Below are 12840 nucleotides of genomic sequence, written 5' to 3'. Positions count from 1 at the left end.
GTGAAACAAAAGACAGAACTCAAGTTCCTTCGATTCTGTCATCCTATGGGATGACGTGGAGGTTTGTTTCATGTTTAAGATAGAAAACTGATGCAGAATGTGAACTGAGAAGTGGAATGCTTGTGTTTGATAAGTATGATTTTTGTTTATATGTGTAATATTTTACTGAATTTAAACAATACCTTTAAAACCAAAATTTCTTCTGTTTGTTTCAAAACTAAAGAACAAATTAAAATAATTATTACTGAATATTACATGATTATTAGTCAAAATATTTTTGTCATGTTGACAATTCTAAGATGGCCTCCAATTTTCCCACTCCTTGGTGTATATGGCCTGAATAAATGCCTTTGCTTTGAGTGTTGATGGGATCTGCTAATATAATGGAATACTTAATCAGTTGACTTCGAGTTAACGAAAGATTATCCTGGGTGGGCCTGGACTAATCAGGTGAGCTCTTTTAAAGAAGGTGAATGACAGCACAATCCCCCCTGCTGGCTTTGAAGATGCAGCTTCTAGGAGTTCCACAGCTGCAAAAAAATTAATTCTGCCAAAAATCGCATGAGTTAGAAGAGGACCTCAAGCCTTAGATGGCCCTAACTCCCAGCTAACACTTTGATTACAGCTTTGAGACACTGAGCAGAGGATTCAGCTAACCCGCGCCTGGACTCCTGACCCATAGAACTGTAGATAATAAAATGTGTTTGTGGAAACTTGTTACAGCAGCAATAGAAAACTAGCACACATGCCTAAGGCCTCACAGCTGGCTAAAGGCAGAGCGAGGATAAGCACATCCCGGTCTTCACTATGTAAGAACCCTTATTACTGCTTTGCAGATGCCAAAACAGAGAACTTAAGTGTCTTAGCCAAGGTCACACAGTGGGTAAGTGGCTGAGCCAGAAGAGAAGGCAGGCCTACTCGACTGCAGGCCTGCAGTGGGTTTGCTCCATGGATGATCCTGCAGGAAGCTAGCGAACTAAACACCCTCCCTGCTGTCATCGCCAGGTCCTTATGGTGACTCGCGGTGATTTCTGGTGATGACAGGAGCCCATGGCTCAGAAGGGCATTGTGGAGGAGGCAGTTCCCATTCACAGACTGGCTCCACCTCAGTCTCTCCTGGACATCTAGATGAGCGAGTGGAAACATAGGCCCACATCGTTACCCATCCCAGCCCTCTCTTTATTTTCTTTACATCACATTCACCATTCCTCCATTTGTACATCTTGCCTTGTCCTAGTCTCCCCACTCAAATGTCAGCCCTAAAAGAGTCCACACCTGACATGGGTTCCCAGTGTCTCTCAGGGTGCCAGGCACACAGTAGATACTCGACAGCATTTACTGAATGCATTATGGAGTGAAAAACCATGACTTCAGTTCTTCCTCCGGATCCCAAAGGAGGCAGGCACTGAAATCTAAACTCTAAGGCCCAGGAAACGCCAACCTTTCTCCTTTTCCCATGGCCCCATCTCCTGCGCTCTAAGGGCTCCAAAGAACGCTTGCTTCAGGTGGGGTGACAACGCCTCCAATCTTGCCAGCTCTGCTCCAAATCACCCCACTCCACCCCACCCATGAGCACCCTCTGCCAGATCTCCTGGAACATCTGAGATTCTCAGACACAGCACTTGCTCCCTCTGCTGGCAGAAGCGGGCAAGTGCATGGAGATCCTTCCCGGCTGGAGATTCTGAAAACACTGGCAAGGCAGGAGGGACAGGGTCAGAGCAGCTCCCAGCCGGGATCCCTGGCCTGAGTTCTGCCACAGTGAGGGGCTCCCTGCCCTGAGGCTTGCACACCCTGGCCTCAGCCCCTTCCCACAGGGCTGGCAAAGCAACGACATGCCTCAGAGGCTCTGTATTTGCTGAGCGAGGCCCAGATAGAGGACCCCGGGCCAGGAAGGGGGACGTTGCTTCCACCAGGAAAGCACATTACTCAGGACAATAACAGGTAGCACCGCACACCTACTGCATACATACCTCTTCTATTTTTGCAGCCACCGTTTGGACAGATATTATCATTTCTACTGTACGGATGAGGAAACTGAGGCACAACGTAAGTGATGGAGTCAGAATTCAAACCCAAGTTCTTAAAGTCCCTGTTCTTTACATGCCCCGAACTTACGTGCCTCACACATTATTTCTAATCCTACATCCAAGGAGACCTTGTTATGGTCATGTGTGGTTTCAAAGCCAAGGCTGGCTCTGCTGTGGCTCCTGCTGGGTGTGCGTGGGGTGGCAATGGCCTGGCCCCGGGAGCAGACACCACAATGGGCACATCCTGGCTAGGTGACCTTAGGCAAACCACTTAGCTTCCCTGAACCACTGTATTCTCACCCATAAAAGAAACATAATTCCTGATTTAGAAAGTGGTTGTGGGGATTAGCGATCGTGTGTGTCAAATTCCCAGCAAGGAGCCACTAAGCACAGAATAGCCGTGGCGGTTTGTGGTGGTTGCCGTGTTGCTGCACGTGCCTGTCTCTGATATTCCTGCCTTCCCCGGAGTGTGGGCTGGCCTTCGCGACTCCCGGCCAGTGAAGGGAATAAAGCAGAAGTGCTGGCGTGTGACTTCGGGGAGCTGGCGCGGAAAGGTGCCGCACTTCTCCGTGGCCGCTCCTAGAGCACTCGCTCCAGGAAAGCCAGCTGCCCTCTCATGAGGACACGCACGCCGCCTGCATGACCCCTGGCCAGGAGTCACCTGAGTGAACTGGGAGCAAATCCTCCAGCCCCAGCCAAGCCTTCCGATAACGGCGACCCTGGCCATCATCTCCATTGCAGCCTCGTGAGAGGCCCTGAGTCAGAACTCATCTAAGCCCCTCCATTCTGAATTCCTGACCCACAGGAACTGCGGAGACAATAAATGCTTGCTGTCCTAAGTTTGTTGTTTATTAATTATAAAAATATAACTAATACCCTTTACAATCAGCATCCTCGGACCAGCAATTCCTTTGGGTTCCAGCTGCCCAATCCCCTTCATAGCTGTGGTCACAGAAAATATGCTTTGAAGAGGGTCCAGGCCCTGGGAGCTGTCTGTGAAAGGAGGACCAATGACTAACATGTACGGAGCACTTACATCTGCCAGGCACTGAGCGGAGCACTTCGCATTTATCCTCCAAACAAAAAAACCCCAAAAGGGAAATACTATTATCATCCTCGTAGTACAGATGGAGAACCTGAGGTGCCAAGTTTCAGTAACCCACCCAAGAGTACACAGGGAGGCAGCAGACCTGGGATTTGAATCAAACTCCGTGACTCTAGCACCCAGGTGCTTACCCAGTGAGCCTCATGGCCCCCTAAAGGGCAGAGGGGCTCAAAGACCCACTCCTCCCGCCTGTCCCACCCCACCCCCACCACAGCCACCAGCCACTTGCTCTCCTACGAGGGTGACTAACACAGACAGGTCCGGGGACAAATCCCAGGCAGCCTGTGGTGTCTTGGCCAAGGCAATGCCTCTGCCCGCTCCCTGTCGTCAGGTGAGCCCACCGCTCACCTGCCCCAGTGAGTCATCACCCAGCACATTCATGGTGAAAGGGCCCTCCAGGTCATCTAGTCCGGTCCCCACTCCCATTCGTCCAGACACAGAGACAGGCTCAGAGGGGTGGAGTGGCTTATCTAAGCACACCGAGGCAGTGGAGGGAGCACCAAGGCCGGAACACAGGTCCCCAAGCGCCTCTCAATCTGGCCTGCACACAGGAGCTGCATTTCCCAGCCTGGCCTGCCCCGGTGCCCACTTAGGCTCCACCCACCTTCCCAGATACCTGGGATTGGAACCTGAGGCCAAACTTCCCAGCATCCTCCACTGCCCAGCCCCAGAGGGAGCCAGGAGGAGGGGACTTATCTCCACCTGGGAGGTGGTGTTGTCTCACCCCACCCCCACCTTCCCCTTCAGGCAGCCTTGATTAATGGGCTGGTGCTATCTTATCTCCCAGCTGCAGCAGTTAGGGATTAATGGGTGGTGGCAGGGCCCTGGGAGAACACATTCTGCCCGCCCCCCCCCAGATCAACCTGAGAGCTCCACAGGAGGGTGGGGAACAGGAGGAGAAGGGGCCAAAGGGGTCTGTTCTCTAGCTGCCATCTTGCTCTCCTACCAGAACTGAATGAACTGGCTGAGTCACCACCAAGATGTATAAAGCCCTGGGACAGTTACATTCTGCCCTTGTCAGCTCTTGGAGGCCACCGACCCATGCCTGCCCTGCATTTGAGCTGTCCACCGGCTATCTAGGAAGTCACCTCCCCACTCCAGTCCCGGCTGCCCCATCTATAAAATGTGTACCGGTCTGGGGTTAGGAAACAAGGTTGCAGTTCTGACATTTTATTCAGTGATTTGAAAAGGAGTTTAGGGATTTATTTATCCAGCTGTGAGGCTTTGGCTAACTCCTTCACAATCGGCTTTGATTTCCACGTCTGTAAAAGGGGTATGATCATCTCTGTGTTGCCCTGCACACCACATTGTTAGGATGAAACAACTTCTGGAAAGCCCCATTGGGACTGTCCCATGTCGTGCTGGGGTGTGGGCTTTGGGACCCCAGAGGAGGTCAGACACCAAACTCTGGCTAAGGGGTTCATGTCGATGTGCATTACCGATCACAGAACCAACCTCAAATACAAGACAGGCTTTGTTTAGCCCTGGAAAAGAAAGGCTGCCTGAATTACAAGGTCCCTGGAAAGGGCTGAGGAAGTGGTACCAGATGTTCTGTCCTCCCTCAGGGACAGAGAGACTCGATCTGCCCTTGAGCAAGTGGCCGGCATGTCTGAAGTCAGGTAGTTACCACCCAGGGCTACGCAGGGGTCCAGACTCAGAACCCATGGCTCAGAGGATGCCCACGACCTCTTCCCTAGCTTTCTCAAAAAAAAAAAAAAAAAAAAAAAAAAAAAAAAATCAAAACTTGGTCACTATTGAGGAGGAAGGAAAGATATGAAGATGAGTGAAGGATGGGGTGGGAGGAAAGGAGGAAAGGAGGGAGAGAGGGGAGGCGGGAGGGGTGGACTTTTAGATGAGTAGCTAGAACAAGGAAAGAATTGATGAATGAAATGAGAGAAGGAGAAAGATCAACAGATGGCTAACAGTGGAGAGTGGACAAATGGAAGAAAGGAAAAATGTTGACAGGGAGGAATGAAGACGCGGGGAGGGGCGAAAAGAGGTGAATGTCAGCGGCTCGCTAGCCCCATCCCCCATCCCTTTGGCAGGACACAACAAGCAGGCAGCCCCGCAGAGGACTCTTTCCAGAAGGACATACAGATGGACTCTTTGGGGCCCCAGGGAGCCAGCGTGCCCTCCCCCACTCCAAAGACATTCCTAGGACCACTCCTTCCCCTTCCCTCTCTGCCTCTTCCCACTGCCCCTTCCCAAAGTGCAAAGGGCAGCACGGCCAAGGAAAGCTATCTGCTATCAGCCACATTTATCCCAGTCTGTTTGCTCTGGGTCTGCAATTAACAGAGTCTCCTTCCCAGATCAATTAATAGTGGGGGGCCCAAAGAGGGCCCCAGGAGCCCCGACGGGCCAGGTTACTCGTTGATAAACAATGGGGACTTGATGAAGGCTGCTCCCTAATCCTGTTCCGAGGTGTTCCATCAGCCACCTTTTCCCGACTCTCAAAGAGTCACGCAGGTACCGGGCAATTCTTAGCTCAGAAAAGCTGACAAGGGATGGCACCCTGCCTCACGGTGTGAGGGTCTGTGCAGGTGCAGCTGGGGTCCTGGATCTGACTTCATCTGGGCAGCTCCTGGGATCAGGCTAAAAGAACTGCGTAGCCTAGTGGCGAAGGTCATGGGCCCTAGGAAGGGACAAGGCCCAGGTTCATAGACCCATCCCTTCCCACTTCCCAGCTGTGTGATCTTGAGCAAGTGGCTTAATCACTCGGAGCCGCAGTCTTCCCCTCTGTGAAACAGTAATGCTAGTAGGACACGCCTACATGAAGGGCTGCCGTGAGTTAACTAACACACTTAACACACAAGTGTGTGGCTCCTTTGGGGAACCCAAGACACCCTTCTCAGCCTTCTCGTCCTCCAGGCTCCTTCTGCTGGCCCACCGGCCCGGCCACCAGCAGGCACTTGGAGGTCCTGTTTCCTCACTCCAGAGGTTCCAATATAGTAGCCACCAGCCACATGCGGCCATGTAAATTTAAATTAACTAAAATTAATATTACTCGGCCATTAGAAAGGAATGCAGTACTGACACGCCGCAATGTGGGCAGACCTCGAAAACGTTCTGTTAAGTGAGCGAAGCCAGACACAAAATGCCACATACTGTATGATCGCATTTACATGAAATGTCCGGAAGAGGCAAATCCATAGAGACAGAAAGTAGTTTGGTGGTTTCCAGGGATTGGGGGAAGGGGAGATGGGGAGAAACTGCTTCATGTATATGGTTTCCCTTTAGGGGAATAAAAATATTTTGGAACAAGATAGAAGTGGTTGCATAACACGGCGATTGAACTAAATGCCACTGAATTGTTCACTTTAAAATGGTTAATTTTATGTTATATAAATCTCATCTCCCTAAAAGAAATTAAATTAAATTAAAACTTCTGTTTCTCAGTAGCACTAGCCACATTTCAGGTGCTCAGTAACCACACATGGCTAGCAGCAACTTAATCGAAGAGCATAGATACAGACTATTTGCACCACTGCAATTTTATTAAACAAACTCAACCTTCAGGTCATCAAATAACACTAGTGATAAAACCTCTTCTCATCTGCGATCTTATCTAACCCTCTCAACAGGCTGGCGTTATTATTTTCCTATAAGAGGTGGGGAAATCGGGACCCAGAGAGGGTAAGTGCAACTCTGAGTTTGCACAGGAAGTAGCAGGCCAGGGACTTGAACTGGTCTTCAGGCGTCAAATCTGGAGTCCTTTCTGCCTCTCTCAGAGACGAGCTTGGGCCAAGAAGCAACAATCGAACTGTCTGGCTGTGCTGCCCACGTATCTGACTCTCTATTTCCTCTCAGATCTGCTTTCTCCGAAAAGGGCCCTGGCACCAATTTAAAGTAGGAAAGGGTGTGAAAGTGTGTAGTCTGGAAGTCGAAGGGTGCTGGGTTCCTGTTTGTTCACAAGAACTGTGGGGAAGAGGACTTATTGCCAAGTGATTTGGAATTTTAACAAAAATTCCAGGAAGCCAGAGGCTGGGTAATGTGCGTGGAAGGGAAAGAATGCACCTTTTCCTGACCCTGAGTTGCCTGGACACATAACTAGGTCAAGAGGGCACAGACCTCTTTGTCTCTAGCCGACCCCGAGCTGTCTGCGGAGCCCTCCAGGGTGGGCTGGGGAGGAGCACATCTCTGACTAAAAAGGCATGAAACTTCCTGACCTTGGATTCAGACTCGTGGGGCAGTGGACATGTGTGGAATCTGAGGAGAGTCAGAGCCTTGTTCAATTCCAGCTCCATCACTTACTGCCTGGTGACCTTGAGTAAACTACTGAACCTCACTGAGCCTCAGTTTCCTAATCTGTAAGATGGGGACTGATTGTGCACGCCTTTTTTGGTTGCTGTAAAGATGAAAGAAGATGACAGATGGGACTCTCAAACACCCTAGAACGGTGAATTATTCCCATCAGGACCCCAGCAGTTCTCAGCCGCATGAGGCCACTCCTTAAACACGAGCTCCTGGGATGTCTTAAGACTCAAGTCCTCATTAATAATAATACTAATAATAGCATCGTGCCAGACTGACTGAAGGGTGATTATAAAATCCCAGATGGAGAGACGGGCTGGCTGCCCTGCCTATACTCTGAGTGTGTGCAGTGCAGTCAGATCCATCTGGAAGAGTCCCAGCTATGTGACCTCAGTCAGCTTTGATTTTTCATCTGTAAGTAAGGATGTAATAACATCTACCTCTCGGCTTTGCAGAGAGGTTTAAATGAGATAATAAAGCACTTAGCACAGTGTCCGGATACGTAAATGTCTGCTAACACCGCTATTAATCAGAGCCCCAAGCTGAGGACTCGGCAAGGCAAGATGGACATGAACCCAACTAACCACATCCCTGGGCAGAAAGGAGCTTCCAGGAGGGAGAGAGTTCTCATTTTAGCCTCAAGGAGGCCCCTAACCCTTGAAGAGTGGCTGTGACCAGCAAGGGAGGGGCAGAAAAGGGGAGCAAGTAAAGCGCCCTCTGAAAGGCCAGCATTTCTCATCCTGGTCCCCTGACCACAGTATCAGAACTACCTAGTAGTTACATGTGTTGAACTGGAGTCTGCAGGTGGCCCAGAAATCCAAATGCATCTTTTAACTAGCTTCCAATTGCACTGCAAATCTGGGAGCCTCTTTCCTCTCCTGGCTGTGGGAGGTGCCCTGTGATGGCCTAAGTCAGTCAGCCTAGTCCAGGTAGGAACAATTCACAGCCACGGCAAGTTAATCCCAAACCTCATCTGCCCATCATACCTGTAACAATTAAAAACAAAAACCACGGTGGTATATGCAGGGGTGAAGAGTAACACCGGCACAGCGCAGCCACTGACCAATTTCAGCAGATGTCCACTGGGTCGGGATAGACACCAACCAATCAGAACAGAGGTCTGACCAGTCAGAACATCCAGAATAGCCTAATAGGGCCCAGTCAGCTGCAAAGCCCCAGAGAGCGTTCGCACTGGTCAGGGCCACTGTAGGGTACAAGAATGCTCTCGGGTAGGGCTCTGGGCCACACCCCAGTCTAACCACATTTGTCCCCCTCTGATCTGTTTTATCTGCTGAGTTCCCACAAGTCACACCATTTGAAAACAGGATCGTCTTACTTTAAAAACACCAATGGTGAAAAGTATTGATCTATGAGTGCTTCTCAACAGGGACTCTATCAGCCATTAGGGCAGGACAACTCTTGGCTGTGTGAGGCTGGGCTGGACATGGCAAGAAGTTAGCATCCCTGGCTCACGTCTCCTCCTTTTATGGGTAGATCCAGAAGCCAAGCAACTGGCCCAAAGCCACAGCGCAGGGAGATGAGGAGAAAATCAGTCAGAAAAAAAAAAAAAGTGACTTTAGTTCAGGTCTCAGATCAACATAACCAGGGCCTCGGTTTCCCAGCAGTGGGCTGGAGTCAAGTTAGGGCCCCTTTTAAGAGGGCCTCTTGTGGGCACCCACACCCTGAACCACCAGCTGGAAGAACTAGGACCAGGTAGCCCTTTCTGTGGCCTGAACCCTCAGCATTGGTCACAGAGGAGCCATCCTGGGACCAGGCAAAGAGGCTGTGACCACTGTGGTGGCCCTCAGGGCAAGAGCCCAGTAGTTCCCAGGCTCATGCCCCACGTCCCTCCCTACAGAGGACAATTGGTCCATTGGCTTGGGTGGCGGGGACTTGGTTCACTGGCCGCAGCCCTGCCCAGCCCCTCCCCACCCACACCCTCTCCTTAATGGGGCCACTGTTTGCCCAGGTCCCCCCAGCAGCCGGCCCCCACCCCTATCACTCCTGCCCTGGGTTTCCCCTCCAGCATCTTGCCCTTGAGGACCTCCTGGGGGCTTCCTGATTTCTTCCCCTGGGGCCTCTCTGACCTACCCTTGCCCTTGTTGGGCTACTCACTTCTCTCTCCCAGCCTCTGTTTTTTAAATTAATCAAAGATGCATGGACTTCTGTTCAGCATGAGAGAAGGAGAATGTGTAATTCCAGCCAAAAGCAAAGAAATCTGCTGTTTTATTTACAGGCAAATGAACCATTCTGTGTTGATCTGGGGAAACATGGGGAATAATTTATGAACGTTTAGCAGTGCCTTCACAGACTCTGGGTGGTCAAGAACCACCAGAATCGAAGATAACTTTCAGCTGAAACATTTGATAAATCGGGGGTCCCCAGGGGCCCATAAGCCACAGCCGGGGAGGAGTGTGGGGGTGGTGCCCTGGCTGCCTCCCACAATCACACAAAACTCTGAACGGTTACACTGTAGCAGTTTTAAGCATCTTCATGTACTTCTTATTTAATCTTACCAACAAATCTGCAAGAGTAAGTCCCTGCTTTGCAGATGGAAAATCGGAGACACAAGGAGTTATGTCTCATCTGAGTTCCCACGGACCATAAGAAGTGGAGGCAAAAGCCTAATAACAGGTGCCTTCGACTCTGTGCCCAGTGCTCATTCTTCCTACGAAGAGGAGGCTTTAGGGTACCTCTCTGCCCCCCACCCAGGAAGTCATTATTTGTGTATTTGTTCAGCAGCTGCCTGGCCCTCTCTAGACCTTGAGCTCCTGAGGGCAGTGGCCAGGACAACCATGGTCAACCCTGCTGCAGCCTTGGTTACCTGAGTCCCACGGAAATGTCTGCTCTGGCCTAGGACACTCCTCCCCTGAAAGGCAGTTTGGGTCAATACTTAACAGGATGGAACTCCCCAGCAGCCACTTCTCACATGCAGACAGGAATCTACAAGCCACCGAGCAAAGTCCTGTGTTCAAGTCCTGGCTCTGCTTCTTGGCTGTGTGACTCTGGGCAAATTACTGAACTTCTCTGGGTCTCAGTTTTCTCATACTAAATGGGGGATATTAATGCCTCCCTCACAGTGCAATTAGGATAATTAAATGAAATGATGTGTGAAAAAGCACGAGAGCATAATACCAGGCACCTAGGATGGCCCAAGCAAGTGTTCGAAAGATGAAGGGGAAGAAGGAAGAGAAGGAAATCAACATGAGCTTAGGGGGCTTGCCCATCGCCCTCCGCCCCTCAGCAAACATGTTATACTACTCAACCCACTCCATCCGGTCCCCACTGGCTATCCCCACAGTCACTCTATAACCCTCCTCATTTTCCCTGGGTCTCCCAAGAATTCCAACAGGGCCTGAAAAAGGAGAAAGGAAGCTGGCTCTAGCCTGAGCCCATCTGGCTCCAACACCCCTTTCTTCTGCCACTTCCTTCCACTAAGTATTCATCCGTCCTTTTAGTCATTCATTCATTCAACATTTATCGAAGACCTACTATGTCACAGTGTGCTAGGAGCAAGAGAAACCAAGATGAACAAGACAAGGTCTTGTTCTTGCCCTTGTGGAACTCGGTCTACTGGGAAGCCAGAAATTGAGAAAATAAACCTAGTGATATGCTGGCCAGTGTGATGAGGCCCGCAAAGGGAGGTTTGGGGTTCTACGAGCATGCCCAGTGAGGTGGTCTGGCCCACCCGGAGCCTCAGCAAGAACTTTACGCTAAGAGCAATTAGAGCAACTGAGAGTCTCGAGTGGAAGGGTGAGGCTGTAGGGTTAGCAGTTTGAAATGATCACTTCGTCCCTGCAGAGTAGGAAATAATTAGAGCAGAGGCTGCCCAGAGCAGTCAGAAAGGACAGGGGCAGGAAGGACAGCAGTGAGGAGGAAGAGCACAGGGCGATTTAACAGAAATTTAGGAGTGAGGAGCCACAGAATTTGTTAACGGTCTCTAAAGACCATTGTTCAAGAGTGCTAACTAGCAACTATATAAATTGTTCTTCTTGTGTACACCATTCTAAGCAATTTTCAAATGAACTCCGATGTTCTCAATAACCCTGTAAGAAATTATTATTATCCTCACTTTACAGATGAGAAAACTGAAGCACAGAGAGCTAAAGAACTTGTCACTGCTGACATTAGAATCCAGTCTCATTCTAGGGTTCATGGTCTTAACCAAAACATTGAACTGCCTCTCCGATGTGCTTCTAGCTGGGGTTGCCCACTAGCCACAGCCTCAGGCTCCCGGGCATGGGGGCCCTAGGAGAGCTGGAGAGAGTATCACTCAGGCTCCGCTCCATCCCTAGCCCTGCTCAGAGAACACCAGCAGTGGCCATCTTCATCCCACATTCTTCTGCGCTTCAGATAGGCATTCTTAGAACTAGACCAAGCCCCAGGCCCTACACAAACCCGCCTCTGCTTTTGTTCCAGAGACACGTGAGATGTGGTGTCCAGGCTCATAGAAGGGAGGACTGAGATTTGCCTTTCTGGCCACATGATTCAGTAACAGTGAGTCCAGCACCAGCCTCTCTACAACCAGGCCCCATTGCTACCAGCGCACCCAGAGATCCTAAGCAGGCCTTTCTGAACTACTACCCAGATCACAGCACACAGGAGGCCTCTGGGATAGGAGTGGACTTTACAAAAAGCTAAAATGCTGGAAAGTAAAACAGTGTGTAGGTGTGGTAGGAAGAGCACTAAACTGGGAGTCAGGAAGGCCAAGTTCTAGTTTCTTCTTATAGAAAATGGTGGGGGCTAGGAGGATCCTGGGGGACAATAGCAGTGGATCCCCACCTGCATTAATAGTTTTCTTAATTACCCAGACCACTCACTCCGGGTTTTTACTGAGCACTCAGCAGCAGTTGCCATGAAGACAGGTGTCACAGTGAGGAAACACTGAGATTATAAAAGGCAGATAATCCCAGGAGACTGAATGAGGGCCACTTCGGGCATCCCAGCCCTCCTGGGAGGCAGGCAAGTCTGTGCTGGCAGGACCTCCTCGCAGCAGGGGACAGAAGAGGTCCCACTTCAGGGCAGGGACAAAGTCGACCTCACCTCCATCATCATCCCATCCCCCTTCCTTTTCTTATCTCATTTGATCCCCAAGAAAGCCTCATGGAGAATGGTAGGCAGAGGTGGTCCTCCCCACTTCACAGATGGGGAAACTGAAACTCAGAATGTAGGAGGGACTTGCTATTAAGTTGCAAATACAACTCAGATCTTCCGGATCCAAGCTTGGTCCCCTCCTCACTGTCACACACACTGCCTCTCCCAGGGGCCTTGTAAGGAGGCAGAAATGGGGCAGGCCTCCTGGCTCGTGGCTCTGTTATGGCACTGATCACAGGTGCTTCTCTCATCCCTTAACTCAGCAAGTTTTCACTACCACCCAGTAAATAAATGTTATCGACTCTGTTTTATAGATGAAGAAAGTAAGGTTTAAAGTTCAACAGACACATATCCAAGGACACA

Source organism: Rousettus aegyptiacus, unplaced genomic scaffold, assembly GCF_014176215.1.
Source record: "Rousettus aegyptiacus isolate mRouAeg1 unplaced genomic scaffold, mRouAeg1.p scaffold_m13_p_6, whole genome shotgun sequence".
In the NCBI taxonomy this organism is placed as follows: Eukaryota; Metazoa; Chordata; class Mammalia; order Chiroptera; family Pteropodidae; genus Rousettus; species Rousettus aegyptiacus.
The sequence above is the reverse complement of the archived record's forward strand: the minus strand, read 5'-3'. Positions refer to the sequence as shown.